We start from the raw sequence: 18,484 nt of genomic DNA on the forward strand, positions 1-18,484 counted from the left end.
TCAGATATTTCCTAGCTGTGTGACCCTGGGCAAGTCACTTAATCCCCATTGCCTAGCCCTTACCACTCTTCTGCATTGGAACCAATATATAGAATTGATTCTAAGGTGGAAGGTAAAGGGTTTTTTTTTTAAATGAATCAAGCTGGCAACTTGAGAGAGCTAACTTTTCGTATCTTTCTCATCTCAGGTGGAATATACATGCATTTCTACCAAATACACACCTATATTTTTTAAATTTCTCTCTTCAGTACCAAAGCACAATTTGCAAAAGATGAAGCAATCCTAATTGACAAAGATCACCAATACACAGGTCTGAGAGTAAATCATGCCTATGATCATCTTTATCTATTAGCCTCATCAGATTTTGGGGGGTTATTATTGATGTCTTTTGTTTTCAAGTCCCTTTTACTTCTGAATATATCATTCACCTTTACCTCCCAAGGCACCTTTGAAAGAAAAAATAAAAAAAGAAAGAGGGATAAAAGTATAGAACAGCTACTGAAAAAATCAACTAAGATTCAAAGAATATGCAATGTTCCACACTCAGAGAGAGTCCTTTGTTATGGCAAAAGAAGGGAGAGAATTTTGTCTTTGCACCTCTCTTTTTTTTAAAGGACAAACTTGGCCATTATAACTTCAGTTTCCATTTTTCTATTGTTTTATCCCTTCATAATGTCCTGGTTATCATGTATATTTTTTCCCTACTACTACACACTTCATTGATATGAATATCAGTTCATAGAAAATATCTCAATATTCTCTGAATTCTTAATAGTGATCATTTCTTATGGCACAGTAATATTGTTGTTGTTCAGTTGTTTCAGTTGTGCACAGCTCTTTGTGACTCCATTTGGAGTCTTCTTGGCAAAGATACGGGAGTGGTTTGCCATTTCTTTCTCCAGCTCATTTTATTGAAGAGGAAAGTGAGATAAGCAAGGTTCTGTGACTTGCCTAAGGTCCAACAGCTAGTAAGTGTCTGAGACCAGATTTGAATTTAGAACTTCCTGATTCCAGGTCAAGTGCTTTATCCACTACCGCACCTAGCTGCCCAACACAATAATATAATGGGTCTGTTAAAGGCTTCCAGAGACAGAACTGGTTTTGAAAAGAGAAGCAAAAAGCAAAATTACATTTTTTTCAATATTCAACCTACATATATACATATGTGTATATATGCATACAAAGAATCAAATTTAAAAGCTATTTTAAGATTTTAAATAATTTTTAAATTTGTATTGAGTTTTTATTTCATATTTAGGAAAATTTTAGGTGACTTTCCCCTGATCAAATATTCATTTTAAAATGGGAAATTTTATGAGAAGTCCATGTGCTCCTACTTGAAAGCCAAGTTTCCCTCTGAGATATCTTGACAATTTGCCATAACAGTGTGGGAACTCATGGAAGAGAAGAGTCAGTAGTTGTGAAATGGATATGGTTACAGGAATGGGAAATGCTTCATTAGGAGTGGCTTTTATGCAAAAACTAATAAGAAAAATATTTAGAACAAATGTATTATTCTGTCCTCCACTACTATCAATATGCATGTTTTAGAAGAAAAGAGTTTAATTATTAGTCACTCATAAAAATGCCCTAATTTATCATCCAATTATATTTGCATGTATGCAAATTTTCTGTTAAGCATTGTATAACATACAAAGAAGTATATTACTTCAACCTAGAGCTTGGGGTGTTTATAGTTTAGTTAGAGGGAAATAATATGTGTTGATAAAAAAGCTAAAAATGGAAGGCAGTAAATTACAAAAAAGATCAATAGGAACTTGGGGAAAGAAGTCACTATGAACTGGAAAGATCAGGTGGAGTTTCCCAAAAGAGATGAGTAAAGTGATCTTCAAGTCATTAAAGAAGTAGTTACAAATGATGGGATATTTAGTAGAAGAAAAATGGAGTCTTCAGCTTGATAGCATGAACAAACAATCGTGACCATCAAGGAATGGTCATCTGTGGCAGCTGGTTAGTGAAAACTGAATAATAATGTTAAGGATTTAAAGGACATCAAAAAAATCTAAATTTATTAGGATAACAAAATCTGTGAATTAAAAAAGGCCTCAAAAGTCATCTAGTCTAATTCCATACTTGAAACAGAAATCTTGCCTTCAAAATACCTAAAAAATGGTTATCCAGAAGACTTAGATTCATATTTTATCTCTAACACATTTTAGTTGTTTCAATTTTATTGTTGCTCAGGCATTTTTAGTCATGTCTGACTCTTTATAACCCTATTTAGGTGGTTGGCCATGCCCTTCTCCAGATCATTTTACAGATGAGGAAACTGAGGCAAACAGGGTTAATTGACTTGCTGAAGGTCAAACAACTAATGTCTGAGTCCAGATTTAAAGATGAGTTTTCAGACTCCAAGTCAGACATTCTATCCTCTATCTATTCAGTTGAATGTGGTTATCACTTAATCTCTCAGGGCCTTGGTCTCCTCATCTGTAAAATGAAGAACTTGGATTAAAATCAAGAGTTCTTGTCATTTTCTGTGTATCATTAATCCCTTTAGCAGAAACGGAAAGCTTCTTGGAATACAGTTTTTAATGAGAAAAATAAAATATATAGATTACATAGGAAAATAATTATATTGAAATGTAGTTATTGAAATATTTTTAAAACAAGATTTATGGTTAAGAACCTCTGGAGATGGTCTATGAGATCCCTTCTAGCTCTAGATCTCTGATCTGAAACTTAAAAGCCTCTGGTTGTAGAAATCTCACTATTCTCCAAGGCATCAGTGTCATACTCAAAATAGAAATGAGGGCCACATCTGTATGTAAGGATCTCTTCAGGCCACATGTTGACTTAGTTTTAAAGTTTAATGTTATCTATGTTTTATTACTTTTTAAAAAACATTTCTCACTTACATTTCAATCTGCTTCAGGCTGCTCTTAAGCATATTGTTATCCATGTGGCCAGGCTTATAGGCAGCATGTTTGACACCTCTGCACTAAAGCAACCCATCTGACTTTGGATAACTGTAATTATTAGAAGATTTTTCCATTATGTTCAGTTGAAATCTGGCTCACTATCCCTTCTACTCAATAGTCTTAGTATTGCCTTTTCTGGCAAACAGAAAAAGTCTAATCTTTCTTTAAATATTTTAAGAGGGCTATAATACCTTCTCATGTTCCTCTCTCAGCCAAATACTTTTTAAGTCCTTCAGCTGATAGGACATATTTTTTTATGACCAGATTCTTAGTCTTCTTCCTTCTAATCCTGTGTCCCTCCCAATGGATGGGCTTCAGCTCATCAAAGTCCTTTCTAAACGACAGGAACTGACAATAGACATAGATATGGTGGGTCTATCACCTTCTTGGCTATGGGCACTATACTTCTAGTGATACTACCTGAAAATGACTTAATTTATTTGTTTGCTTCATCAGACTGTTGACTCATTGACCTAGATTTCTTTTTATATAAACTGCAGTTTTATCTTTCTTTCTTTCCATTTATACTTGGACAATTAAGTCTTTTTTTAACTCAATCATAGAACCTTTATCCTAATTAAACTCATCTCATTGACTTTGGTCCACCATCACATCCCATCAAGATCTTTTGGATTCTATTCTTGTCTCTCAATGTCCAAGCTATATCCTTCTCAGTTTTCTGTCATTTACAAATTTGATAAGTGTTTTCTATGCCTTCATATGTCACTGATAAAAATGTTGAACACAACAGGGTCAGGGAAAGAACACTAGAATTGTACTTATAGCACTAGAAGGAACCTCAGAAGCCTCTAGTCCTCTTTAACAGATGAGGAACCTGAAGCTCAGAAAGGTTAATGGCCTTGCTTAAGTCCACAGAAGTAATGGCAGAGCCTGGATTTCAATTCAGTTCCTGTGACTTCAAGTTCATTGCCAGCTGTTCCACTAGAAATCAACCCTCCATCCAGTTTGATCCAAATTCATTAAGTTGTTATCCTTCAGATCTGGCCAGTCAGCCAGTTGTCCATACCAATGTTGTGATCCAGTTCACCAGTTCTTCTTCCTGAAAGAAATTTTATAGAATTTGTTGTTCAAATGATTAGTCATGTCAACTCTTCCTGACCCCTTTTGTGGCAAAGATATTGGAGTAATTTGCCATTTCCTTCTTCAGCTCATTTTACAGATGAGTAAATTCAGGCAAACAAAGTCAAGTGATTTGCCCAGGGTCACACAACTAGTAGGTGTCTGAGGCTGGATATTGAACTCAGGTCCTTCTGGCTCCAGTGCAGACATTCTATCCACTATGCCACCAGCCACCCCAATTATATTGCTGCCATCTTGTTCTCAAGATGTTGTTTTCTTTCAAACGAACCTGCCAGGCTCAGAGGTGCATAGTGAAAATCTGATGGCATTTAACTCATGCACTTGTGTCATACATGCAAGTGAGCAACTTCACCCTTTTGACTAAGTCAAGAATAGAGTTTACTCATCTCTATCCTTCATTTTGGCAGGAAATCTTTGGGGGTTCATAAACTTTTTTAAATATTTGAATGACTATTTCACTCTATTTGGTTTCCTTAGTAATGCTACATATTTTGTTTTATGCATTTAAAGACATGATCTTGAGAAGGATTCCATAGACCATCAAACTGCCAAAAGTGTCCACAACACACACAAAAAAAAAAAGGTTACGAATCCCCTAATTTAATCCAAGGCTTTCCTTTTCAATATGAGAAAACTGAGACCCAGTAACATACACAAAGACACCCAGTAGTCAATGACAGAGCCATAAATTGAAGTCCCTAGCCAGTATTCTTTCTACTGCCTGTGCTGCCTCCATCAAAATATTGTATGAAAATCTCCAATGAAACCTGTATTTAATCCCAACTGAGAAGCTAATACTAGGTTAGAAAGGGATTATATGTTTTCTTAACTTTTTAAATATATTTGAATTTTCTATATAGAATGAATTTTAATGGTGTGCCTACAAATTCGCTTGACCATGATTTACATCATGTAATTAGAGTCTCCTTTTTGTTGATTATATTTTCAGAGAGAGTATGCACATAGTATATATACAGTGTAGTATGGAGTCACAGGACTTGAGTCTGGATTCTAGTTGTGGTATTTCTTACTTTATGTAAATTTGGGTAAGTCAACTGACTTCTCTGACTTCAGTTTCCTCATTTGAAAAAAGAGGGAGTTGGATTAAATAACCACTAGGGTATCTAATAGTTCTAAATCTATAATCCTAATAGGAGATAACCAATGAGAGAGACAGAGACAGAGACAGAGACAGACAGAGAAGAATATCCTGAATTTAGGCATTTATAAAATGGCAGTGTCTTTCAGGATATTGTTGTTGACAAGATGGAGAAATGTGAGCTAGAGAAGAGTACAAATAGATGAACAAAGATTGCTTGAATGATCGAACTTAGTCATAATTAATTAATTAATTGATGTCAAACTGCAAAAAATGCAAGGGTTACATCCTTAATCTTGGTTATTCAACAAATTTTTTATCATTGCGTAGGACAAAGACAAAGTGGCACCCATGTCAAATTTGTTGGTGATATTATTTGTTCATCCTTCACTTTGAAGAAGGTCAATGACATCATGGGATGGTGTATTGGCTTATGCAAGAATTGCATTTAAGGGAAGCAAGGTTGCATAGTTGTCAACCTCACTCTCTCTTCCTGAGTCATCCAAGTCCAGTGGCAGGGCAAAATGACTAATAATGGCCTGGGAAGCAGTAGATAACCTTGACTTCTTTAATGTCTAAGCAAGCTCTAAACACTCCATAGCACCTGCTTCCACTACTGTAAACCTTGAAATCTCTCAGACTTGTGAATGTTAAAAATTTCCCCATCAGGGAATTCTTAATTGGAACAAATTCCCTACTGAGAAACATTCCCCATTTTGATGTGAGAACTCGCCAGGATCAGAAATGGGAGGACCTCTACTCCAATTGTACTTAAGACTGCTTTAGGGGAAAAAAAACCTCCTTGCTAAACAATGAAAGTACTTGGACCCATGCTTATAATAAGGCAAGGAGTTCTTTGAGCCAGGCCTGTTTTTAGAATTGATACAATGGGATGCTAGGTACCTAAAAGGGTCGGGCAAGTTTTCTCTTGATGAGATTAGTTGACTCAGCTGTGTTTTCTCTCATTCAGATTTACTGAGGAGATTGGTCGACTTAGCAGGAATTTAGATGGGCAGTCCTTTGGAAAGCATCTACAGTGATTGGTAGATGTAGGGACTTAGGGGAGGTGACATGGGAGAAAAACCCCTATATAAGAAAAAGCAGAATCTCTTGAGGATATATCCTTTTGGGGAAATCCTTTTGGAGGATCTCTGATGAGGATCGCTTGGGAGCTCTCTCTGGTGAAGTCAGCTGAGATGGAGCTGGCCTGGTGTCACTAGAATCCTTGTTTAGGCAGACCTTGTGGTGAGTGTTAAAAGACTGACTGACTGATTTCTCTCTTAAGACTCAGGTCTAGGCCATATTGGCTTGAGGCCCTTCATACTTATTCCTTTCTTACTCTCTCTCTCTTTCTTTGATTACTCATTGTATTGTTAATTAAAATCTCTATAAAACCCAATTGACTTGGGTATTTGAATAATTGGGAATATTTCCCTGGCAACCACCTTATATTTGATTTTAAACCCAAGACACTGTAGTGAAACATATTTTTCTGCGGTCAAATTTACTCACCCTCCCTTATATCTATCACAATTTATATCTTCCACCATTTTAACTCACTACAGTTTAAGACCTTAACCATTTTAAATCTCACACTACCTTTATGTCCATTTTAGAACAAATTGTTCTTATCCATTCATTCCACCAGAAGTCTTCATGTGCTTGGAGTAGATATCCTCCCTAATTCACTGAAGGGTCTGAGGCCCATTGATTACCCTCAACCTGGTTTATCTCATCACAGAGATGGTTTTAACAGGGTTTGGCTGCTATACACACTACAGTTTCTTGGAGCCACAGATGAGAGTTGGGTAAAAGGCAAACATCAAAGGTAGATGAACAACCTTTCAAAGGTTTGACAAACTTTCACACCAGAGGTAGTAGTCCTCCCTGAACATCCCATGCATCCCATACACACCAAGGTGATAATTAGGTGATAAAGATGGTCAAAATGTTAGACAAAAGAAAAAGATTCAAAAACATCTAAATGAGTTAAACATCACGTCAAATATTATGTAATGAAATTTAACCAGCCAACTCACATTTATTAAGCCCTATCTACATATTAGGCACTGTATTAAGCTCTGAACAGCAAAAAACACTCTCCCAACTCTCAAGGAGCTAACATTCTAATGGGAGAAACAACATGAAAACAATTAAGTACAAAAATGATATAAAGGATAAACTGGAGATGATTTCAGAGGGAATAGACTAAGATTTAAAAATATTGGGAAAGACTTCTTGCAGAAGGTAGAACTTTAGCTGAAACTTAAGTGAAGTCAAGAGGTGGGGATGAAGAGAGAGAGAATTTCAGGCACAAATGACAGTCAATTAAAATACTTGGAGTCAGGAGATGGAATGACATTTAGGAGGAGCAGCAAGGAGGCCAACATCCCTGGATATTTAATAGAGACAAATACCACTAAACTCGGGTTTAAAAAATTAGCTGCCCAAGTACAGAATGAGGGAAACATGACCAGACAACTCTTCCTAAAAAAAATGTTTTAAGTCTAAAGTTTAAGTAGATGTCGAGCTTTTCAAAAATCAACAGCATGAAAGTCTAAAAAGTGAATGCTATCTTTAGCTGCATGGGCAGAAGAATCATGTCCTGAAAGAAGAGGTTGCCCAAATCAGACAAAATCTAAAGTATTGCCTTCAGTTGTGGTACCTATATTTGACTTCTCAAAAAATAGAAAGAACTAACTAGCCACCTGAGGATTTAATAAATTCCTCATCATCTCAGGTTTTCAAGAAAAATTTACAGTTAATTTTACAATCGTCAGAGATGTTATAGAAATAATTTCGATTCAGATATAGTTTTGACTACCTGTCCTTTGAGGTCAATTACGAAATCTTCAAAATAATCTATCAATGATATGGGGAAAAAAGTAAGAGATAGATCCAGGAAGATCAAAACAACATAGATTTAGAATGAGGCAGGACATTAGAGGTAATTAATATATTTTCTTCAGTTTACAGATGTAGAAATTAATGCTCAGAGAAATCAAGAGACTTCATGGGCAGCTACGTGGTATAATGAATGAAGCATCATAAAGGCATCAGTTCAAATCTTGCCTCAGACATTTACTAGCTCTTTGATCCTGGGCAAATTCACTTGCCCTCTCAGCCTCATCTGTAAAACGGGGATGATGATGACAATAGTACCTACCTCTGGAGGTGGTGAGGATCAAATAAGATAGCACAAGTAAAATACTTTCCAAATCTTAAAACTCTATATAAATTATTAGTATTATTATTGTAGATTAGTATTTTATTAATATCATTATTAATTAATTAACTTAATTAATTAATTCTTTATTATTTAATTAATTATATTTAATCATATGCTATTTATATGTTATAATAATATAATAATATGCAATTAATGTTGTAATTAATTGATACTATTTTATTAATACTATTATTAATACTAATTAGTGTTATTATATAATATTTAATGATAAAATTAAAAATTTTTAAGATTTTAATACTAATTCGTATTATTATATAGATCACACAAAGAAGGAAGTAGCAGAGTTAGTATTCAAATTCAGGTTTTTTTACAGAAAATAACACACTCTACTCCATACCATAAGATGATGTTGAAATTTAAATATCGATAATAACTCTTTTTGTTATTCAGTCATTTCATTCATGTCTGACCCTTTGTGGCCCCATTTGGGGTTTTCTTGATAAAGATACTTGAGTGGTTTGTCATTTCCTTTTTTAGCTCATTTTACAGATGAGAAAACTGAGACCAACAGGCTTAAGTGACTTGCTCAGAATCACACAACTAGTAAGTATTTAAGGCTGGATTTGAACTCTGGTTTTCCTTTCTCCAATCCTGGCACTCTATTCACTATGTAACCTAGTTGCCCTCAATAATAGCTCACATTTATGTAAAAGGAAGCTAATGATTCATAGAGTGCTTTCTTCTCACCAATCTGGTAAAACAAATCATATTTTTATTTTGAAAAACAACCTGTATATAAAAAGCTGGTATATAAAAATCAGGGAAATGTTCATGTTCTTTCTCTTATAATGAATGACTATGTGATCTTGGGCAAGTCAAGGATCCTCTTAATGCCCCAGGTAATTATCTAAGATTATGAGTTGTAGAGTAAGTACTGATCTGCATTGGTAAAGGAAATTTCCTCTCTAGGAGTTACCTCCACAAATATAAACTTAAGACGAAAGTCTATGCCACCTTCCCTCCAAAAATGTTCCCATTTTACAAACAAGAAAACTGAGGTTCAGAATGTGAATTGCCTAGGGTCATACCTCTAGGAAGTGTCTCAAGTCTTTTGCTTCTAGGTTTCTTAACATTGACTCTTGAACATACTTCCAGAAAACTAGTCAGTGTGGCTTGAGCTGGCTGCTTCTTAAATGAACTCCTGACTGATGAGTTCATAGTCATTATTTGGTGTGGCTGCAGGGAAAGGGAAAGCCTGCCCCCATGACTTTTATTTCATACATCACCAATCACACACTTTCCCGGTCAGGAGCGCTATCAACTCCATTGTACTTGGATACTTTTTCAACTTTGTTTGTTAGAGTGCATCATGCTATATCTATCACACGTAAAGAGTGTTCAGCCAATTCTTTTTGGAGCTTTACTCATCCATTGTGACTGGCTCCCAATGAATATAGTTTGGAGGAAAGAATTTGCACAATCATAAGTGTCTGAGCCCAGGTTTTCTCTGGAGCCAAGAGTCTGCCCTTGGGGAATTTTATCAGAGTACATTATTAAAGCAAGATGGAAATCTTAACATCTTGCTTGTATTTAGAAAAGGATATGGAGCCCTCGCCTTCTGATTGCCAGATCTAATGTGTCAGATGGTTAGTGCTAATGGGTGTGGGTGAATATAGGCAACTGAAAAAAATTTGGATTACTTGTCAATTGTAGAGGAATGGTTGGAAATGAAACAAATGGTTTTCACTTTATCAAATTATTAAAATAGCTTTTCTTAGTGATTTGCCATAACCAAAGCAAGCCTTCCTCAATATTATACCAAATTCTCTTTGGCTGTTCGATCACAAGCTTAAGATTTAAGACCACTTTGAAGCTCACTTTCATACAGTGATTAAGAGCAAGTTGACAAGGCAAAACAACATTTATTGAGTACTTACTATGTGCAAGGCACCATGACAGGCACTGCAGATTCAAATACAATAAAAAGGAAATATAGTCCCTGTCTTCAAGGAGGTTACATTCTAATGGAAGAAGACAAGATACAAAAGATAACTGAGAAGAGGGGAGAAGAAATTTTACAGAAAATTTTATTAACCACACTCGATCTACCATTACTGATCCCAATACTTATTTGCATATCAGGCTTCAAAAACATTCATTTACCAGTTTATTTCCATTCATTTTCCTTTTAGCCTTTGCCCACATTCTTACAGATTCTGCCCAGAATTGCAATAAACACCACACTCACATGAAAACAGTTTCCTCCTTTCCAGCCCTAGGATGACTCAACAAAAGCAGTCACAGAAATCTAACCATGGCATGTTCCCTAAAGTTCTCCCTTATTTTAAGTAGTTAAGATAAGCACTCAAATTCTCCAGTGCTAATCTAAACAAGATATTCCCGAATTTGGCTATTCCTCCCGCCCTCAGAAGGCAAAAGCCAAAACTTCAGAGATGAACTTTGAGAGTGCATAGGAACATACTTTGGAAACTAGAAGGGGACATTAGAGATCATAGAGTTCAACTCCATTTTATAGATGAGGAAAATGAGGGATAAAGGCATTAAGTGACTTGTCCATGGTCATGCAATTATTAGGTAATTGAAGCACTATTTAAACATAAGTCCTCTTGATAGTGCTCTATAATCCTTCTCCTCAGCACTTTCCAGTCCATTTGTGAGACCGGGTTCTTCAGTTTAGTGTTACCTTCAGGGCCAGCTCTACCTCTAGGTTATTATTTGTACATATCCTTGCATTCAAATATATCTCCATTAACCATCTACTTTGACTAAAACTTTCATCTTTAAAGAGTCATTCTTTTGGGTTACCATTCTACCAAATGGAATCCCTAACTAAAATAAAAATATTCCAGGAAGTAATAACACAAGGACAAATTACAGCCTGCCTACAGCCAAATCCCACCCACTACCTGTTTTCATACCATTCTTAGCAAGCTAAAAGACTTTTTCATTTTTTAATAAAAATTTAGTACATTTTAAATATGCATGAAATTTTGCATTTGTGGCATTTTGTTTTTATTTTAAAATGAAAACAATATTTTTAGCTCCAACACTGTACAAAAACATGAGACTGAATTTGTGCTATAGATCATAGTTTGCTGATCCCTGCATTGAGCTCTTTAGTAAGAAATAGTTTTAGAGACACAACATAGTAGTGGAAAGAGGTCCCTCAAAATGTCCCGAAAGAACAAGACACAGGGAAGGTATTTTTGATTTTGTAAAGGAGTGCAAGGTATAAAAGTAAATAGGTAGCCCTAGAAACCAGAGAGGAAAGAAAGAAAGAAGAAAGAAAAAGAAAGAAAGAAAGAAAGAAAGAAAGAAAGAAAGAAAGAAAGAAAGAAAGAAAGAAAGAAAGAAAGAAAGAAAGAAAGAAAGAAAGAAAGAAAGAAAGAAAGAAAGAAAGAAAGAAAGAAAGAAAGAAAGAAAGAAAGAAAGAAAGAAAGAAAGAAAGAAAGAAAGAAAGAAAGAAAGAAAGAAAGAAAGAAAGAAAGAAAGAACGAGGAGATAAGGAAGCATCGAATGTGAATTCGGCTTCAACATAATCCCTGTGTTGGAGTCAGAATGCAGATGAAAACTTGTGATTTATCACTTGTTTATTTGGGTATATGATTTGGAGTTTGGGTTTTATAAGATTATTCACTTATAAAAATGATTAGTATGGAAATAAATTTTGCATAATAATATGTGTATAACCCAGATTGAATTTTATCAACTCTGGTAGGGGGTAAAGAAGAAAGGAGGGAGACAACATGTATCATATAACTGGAAAATTTATGTGGAAATTTCTTATTAAAATAAAGAAAAAAATTAAAAGAAAAAAAATAAAGAAAAAATAATCCCTGGATGAGGGAAGGACATAGGGGTTTTATAAAAAGGAGACAAATGCTTTGAAATGCAACATGAGGGAGAGAATTTTGTCATTTGTTAATCATGCCTGAATTTTTCTTTATTGAAAATACTGTAATCTTCAAAGAAACAGTGGCAATGATTTTAAATACTATAAACACAACACATAAACAATATAGGGTCACTCCACTACCAACCTTTGGATTATACTCACTTCCAGAAGAATATAAAAATGAAGGAATTCATCTTTAAAATAAGAAATTTTCACTTAATAGCATATCAGCTAGGGTCAGAATATGAATTTCAACTCCATAGTATGGAATTAAGTCATAAATCAGAGGATTTAGAGCTGGAAAGGCTTTGAAAAGTAATCTAAAAGGTAGCTTAGTGTATTGAGAACCATGCGTAGATATGGGAAGTCCTGGGTTCAAATCTAGCCTCAGATGGAAGGTAAGGATTAAAAAAAAACATAACACATGATATCTAATATTGTGAGGTCCTGTTTAGTTCAAATAATTAATCTCATGAAGTAGCTACATGTATTGAATTTGTACCATTTGAAATTGATTATATAAAATATAGTGGTTGCTTTTAACCCAATAAAACTATACAAAGGAAAGTCAAATAACAGGGAATTCATTGTTTGTACTAATTGGGTCCTAGCCGAGGAACCAACTAGTACAAACAATGAATTGTTGAATTGTAATCATTTCTATATGAAACCTTCCTTAAACCTCAGATTTCAAAGGTCACCAGCTTCCAAGCTAAAGTCATTTACTCCCAGGTCCCAAGGTATCTCACTGGACTGGTTTTTGTTAGAGACAATGGGGAGACCTCCTTATTTATCTGTAAACAAGACCTCTCTTGGGTTAGGGAAGGCAGCCTTTGGTTATTGAACTTTGCAGTCACATGGATGGGAAAAGCTTGTGGTGGTGTCTTCCTGATGAGACTCACCTTTCCTGTGAAGAAGTAATAAGAGTTTAGTTGAGGTCTCTAAGTCCACCTCCTCTCTTAAAATATCCACCAATGGAGCCAGCCAAGGGAGGTCCTATGGTCAAGCTGACAAGTCAATTAGAAAGAGGACACAACTCCCTTTTTAAGCAAGAGATAGGACTCATTCACTACCTTTTCTTCATGAAAGAGGAGGGTGAAGGCCATTCTTAGTTAGCAGACACATGTATCAGTTCATAAACAATGTTATTCCTGGAGAAATGGTCTCATTTTCTTTATTGTTTAAAAACCCTAATGTTATATAACTAAAAAATCCCCTTGTTTAATTCATTCATCATTCATTTGCTCACTTCAAACATTCTGATTTTATAGATGAACAAACTGAAGCCTAGAACACTCTGGTTTGTACAGAGTCAAGTAGTAAGTTGTAGGTAGGGAAAGAGGGACACAGATGTAGGTATTCTGATATCAGATCCAATGCACTTATCAATATGTCCTGCCTGCATTAATTAATATCTTTAACATCGATGTTTTCCAATGTGGCTGCTTACACACTGAAGTAATTAAATGAGTCAGCACTAAGCCAAGAAATATCTGTTGGTCTAAGCCAAGATGAGGATTTGAACAATACCATTATTTCTTATAAATGACCCTGGAAAATTCTAAGACAGAGTAGAACTAAGGAGCGATCAGATATTCTCCATTGGGAGTTTATAACAACAACAAAAAAATTCTTGGTGCTTTCACTTTAGCAGAAGTATTTAAGAAACAATATGGTTTAGAGAACATGACTGAGTGGCTGGCCTGGACGATTGCTTTGTCATTAGATGCTCTAAGGTTTATAACAACACAATGACTTTGGGAGCATTAATCACTTTTTCCTTTTTGTAGATAAGAAAACTCAGTCCGGGAGAGGCAAAAAGGCTTTCCCAACAATATGTAACATGTCACAAAAAGTACATTGGCCTAAGAATCGGGAAAGTTGGGTTTCTAAAACCAAGCTGGCTTGAGTCTGAGAGTCTCCCCTCCAGGGGACTGGTGACCGACCATGTGAGAAAGGCAATGTTACTTTTCAACATATTTTTAATGATTTTGTGGTCAACCACAAGAGCCTTTGGTTATTAGCAGCTAGTGAACCCAAAGTCTTTATGAGATGGAAAGTCTGATTTTGGTTTGGATTTTTAAATGGCTTTTTCCCCCAATTAAAATTATTGGATCACAAATTTAATTTTACAGAATGAGATTAGGAGAGCTCATATCATTTTAGTAGCCTTCAGCACCAAAATGACAAAATTAATAATGTAAAAAATAATAATAATGTCAAATTAATCACAATTTATGGTACACACACACACACTTTTCATTTCCATAACTCCCAAAACATAGATTTCCTAGCAATGGCTTCAAATTTATTTGGGTAACTAGGAGAGCAGTTCAGGAATGGCTGGGAAACAGTCCAACCAAAGGCAAAGCCATATCTCCTTCACACACACACACTCCTCTGCCCCTCAACAAGTCTATTGCCAATCCTCCCTGAATTTCACTTAAAAGGGTCTTCCTCTCCAACCCTACAGGGTCACTAACCAGTAGAATACTCTGAAGTCTGGGGACGGTGCTCTCCAAACAGAACACTAAAGGGAAAGATCTCCCCAGGGATGAATCATGTTCTACCTCTCAATGCTGACACCAAATGTAGCCCAACCTTGGTGAAGCTTAACATGCCCTTTTCCAAATTATCTCTTGACTCAAATTGACACAGAAATTGATGTAGAAATCTAAATCTGAAATGTAGAAAATTGTGCGGCTTTAGTTTCATGGAATCTGCGCCTCTAAGTTTTCTCTACATAGAAGAATAGAATGTTTGTATTAATAAGGACCTTAGAAGTCATTTATCCCATCTCCCACAACATTCTTGACAATGTGCATCTGGCCTAAGAACACTTCTAGCAATGAGGAATTCAGAAATTTGATTAGAGAAAAACTAATTTCATTGTAACTACCTACAGTTGCAAAATATTCTTTTCATGGATGAGTACCTAAAAGGGAAGTTGAAAACGGCAGGAAAATGAATGAAGGGGTTAAGAGAGAGAGAACATGAGGAAGAAAGGAAAACATGAGGGCAAAAGGTTCAGCAGCATAGGATTTGGTCTGCATGCTCTTCTGATGGTGGAACAAAAGAGAGGGACACATGTGAATCCAGTTTTTATTGCAGAATCAAGGAATGGGGAATGGGAGGTAGTTAATGAGCATATGACATGACAGAGAATTTAACATTGGCTTGATTGACAACCATGAGATCAAAGAGGTGGAGGCTAAGCCAAGGTAGCAGTGAACACCCTGCCCAGAGGTCCAATTGACCTTTGGACTGAAAGCTTTCAGAGTGGTCAGCATACCATAAGATTCGAGTTTAACTTTGTTATGAGGATCAAGAAATCAATCATGTGAAATATAAGCATTATATCCACAAGGCTGATACATTAGCAGATTGCTTATGAAAGTCATCTTTTTGGGTACATCTGTAATATTTTCATGATTTCTTCATGTCTGTATGCCCACATTCATGATGTAGACATAAAATCTGACTCGCTATAACTTTCACTCATTGATGGTTATTATGTTGTATTTTATCCAGATGACAGAATAACTACAAATGAGCCAATGAAGGAGCAAAGTATATAAAGCATTAGGCCTGAAAGCAGGAAGACCTAAATTCAAAATCTGCCTCCGATACTTCCTAGTGCTAAGAACCTTGGACAAGTTTCAGTTTCCTACTCTTTACAATGGGAGCAATAACAGTGTCCAACTCACAAGGCTGCTGTAAGGATCAAACAGAACAATCATTTTGTGAATCTTAAAGTGCCTTGTGAATATTAGTTGTTATTATTACTAATGAAGAGGAGAAAAAGAGAAGAAGTAAAGAACAAAATATTAAGAAGGAAAGTAAAAAAGATAGGGGAAAGCTTGGCTGAATCTGTACTCTACAAATGGTTTATGAGAACTGACTTCTCTGAAATTATATTTGCTGCCTGAGGAGCCTTGGTGGTTCTTTGGGAAATGGTCTTCTCTAGGACAGATCAATAATTTGGGAAACTCTTGGAGTCAGTAGGGAGGACAGGAAGGGGAAACAGATGTGCCCTGTTGATTATAAGAGGAAATAGGTGCCCTTCCCTAAAACAGATAACAGGAAATTGTCTCAGAGCTGACACTGGTCCAATTTGGAAGTTAAGAGATATTTTGGGAGTAGGGATCAAGGAAAAGGAGAAGACAAGCAAATCATTGCATTGAGTTGCCCAGGTTGGTTGCAATGTAAAAGTGAGGGCATCTTATTTAAGGTGTTAGTATGGTATGAAGATGGTTTCATAATTTGAATTCATGAAAATAAAAAAGTACATCAGTGTGTGAAAGGAGCTCAAAAATCTTGACTGTGCATCAGTATTTGTATTGTGTGTGTGTATACATATATATATATATATATACATATATAGTATTGTATATTGGCACTTTCCCTATGGTATGGAAAAATCCATGTGAGAAATCAGGGTCATGACATAGTATTTAATGCCCCTTCCCTTTTAGATAATACTATTAGAAGGTTATGGTTCATTGACTATCTCTTTAATAACATGCTCTAGAATTTTTCCAGGAATCCAAGTCACCTCTAGTTTCCAAACTTCATTTGATTTCCCTTCTTTGAAAATCAAGACATTTGCCCTTTTCCAGGCTTAGTATAGCCCACTCATGTTCTCCCCACTGGCTCAGATGTTGATGGTAGTAGCTCTGAAATCAAACCCACCAATTCTTTCAACACTAAAGTTCATCTGGGTCTGGTGACCTGAATTTGGCAATGATAAGTAGGTACTCACTTGTTATCTTTTATCTTGGCCATCAACTCTGTTAGCCATATTTTTTGTTTTAACTTCTCCAGTCTAAAAGTCATTCTCCTTGGCAAAAACACAACAAATGAAAAACAGAACTGAATTGAAAAATTAAGCAATTCTGGGGCAGCTAGGTAACACAGTGGATAGAGCACCAGACCTAGAATCAGGAAGACCTGGATTCAAATCTTATCTCAGATGCTTCCTAGCTGTGTGACCCTAGGCAAATCACCTAACCCTGATTGTCTAGACTTTTTGTTGCTCTTCTGTCTTAGAATTGATATGAAGACAGAAAGTAACTTATATTCTTTAATTAAATTAATTAAACCAAATTAAATAATATTATAATTAAATTAATAAATTAAGTAATTTATTAAAATAAATTAAATTTTTTAAATTAAGCAGTTCTGTCTATATCCTGTTATTAGTGACTGTGATGGGTGAAATCTGAAATAACTGAGGAAACAAAGGTTCAAGCTTCTGAGCATATCAATTTATTAGGCACTGCATGCCAATTGCATAAGAAATTGGGTCCAGGCCTTCTTAGCTTGGCACTGAACTCTCACTTGTTGAAACTGTCTGCAGTTCCTACTTAATCTCTTTGTGGTAGACACCTGAGAAGGAGGATGGAGACTGAGGGGAAATGGATGAAGAGGTTATATATATAGAGAGAGACAAAGTGTAATAGATGATATTTGGAGGGTATATTTGATGGATATGAGCTACTTAACAGATCATGCAGCTATCTTCCTTTTGCCTACCCTCCTTCCTCTATACCTGCCTTCCTCCCCTCTTCCAATCTCTTTTCCTCCCCTCTTCTTCCCTTCAGTTTCCCCTTCCCCCTTCTTCTTCAGCCTCCTAAGTCATTCAGGGTGCGCTATGATGTTTCAGAGGAAATACTACTTTCTCTTCTTTATCTCAAGTAAGGATCTATTGGGGAAAACTGGAAAGATGGAGGATAAGGTAAGAGGGGTAGGATTTCCCTATAATGAGTGTTAGGTTGGCAGATATTGAGAGAAAAGGCAATTCAGTCACTAGCATGAAACAAAGCCAATCAGAGAGAGATATAAGGACTATTGTTCTTCTTCTTCTGTCTTCAAATCAGCCAGGTCACCTTCAACTTCATTATCCCAAGTCCCAGAGAGAAACCCAGCTTCCTCTTTCAGTCAACACTATCAGCCCCAAGACTTTCAAACCAGTCACTGTTTGGCTTGGCTCCAAACTGCTTTTCCTGGTAACATTCCAAATGGAATTTTCTTTGATTGGTGACCCATCTCCAGCTTCTGTCCTTTGCATGCACATACCTCTTCCACAATTCCTCCCTTTTTGTCTCAAAAAAAAATTGCAACCCGCAATTTTTAATAATACTTACCTTTTAGACGTATTTTTGTTATATTTCTAACTATCCAATTCTTAACCCTGTACCATATCAAATATTCCTTTACCCTCCCAAAATAACAAA

Source organism: Monodelphis domestica, chromosome 4, assembly GCF_027887165.1.
Source record: "Monodelphis domestica isolate mMonDom1 chromosome 4, mMonDom1.pri, whole genome shotgun sequence".
In the NCBI taxonomy this organism is placed as follows: domain Eukaryota; kingdom Metazoa; phylum Chordata; class Mammalia; order Didelphimorphia; family Didelphidae; genus Monodelphis; species Monodelphis domestica.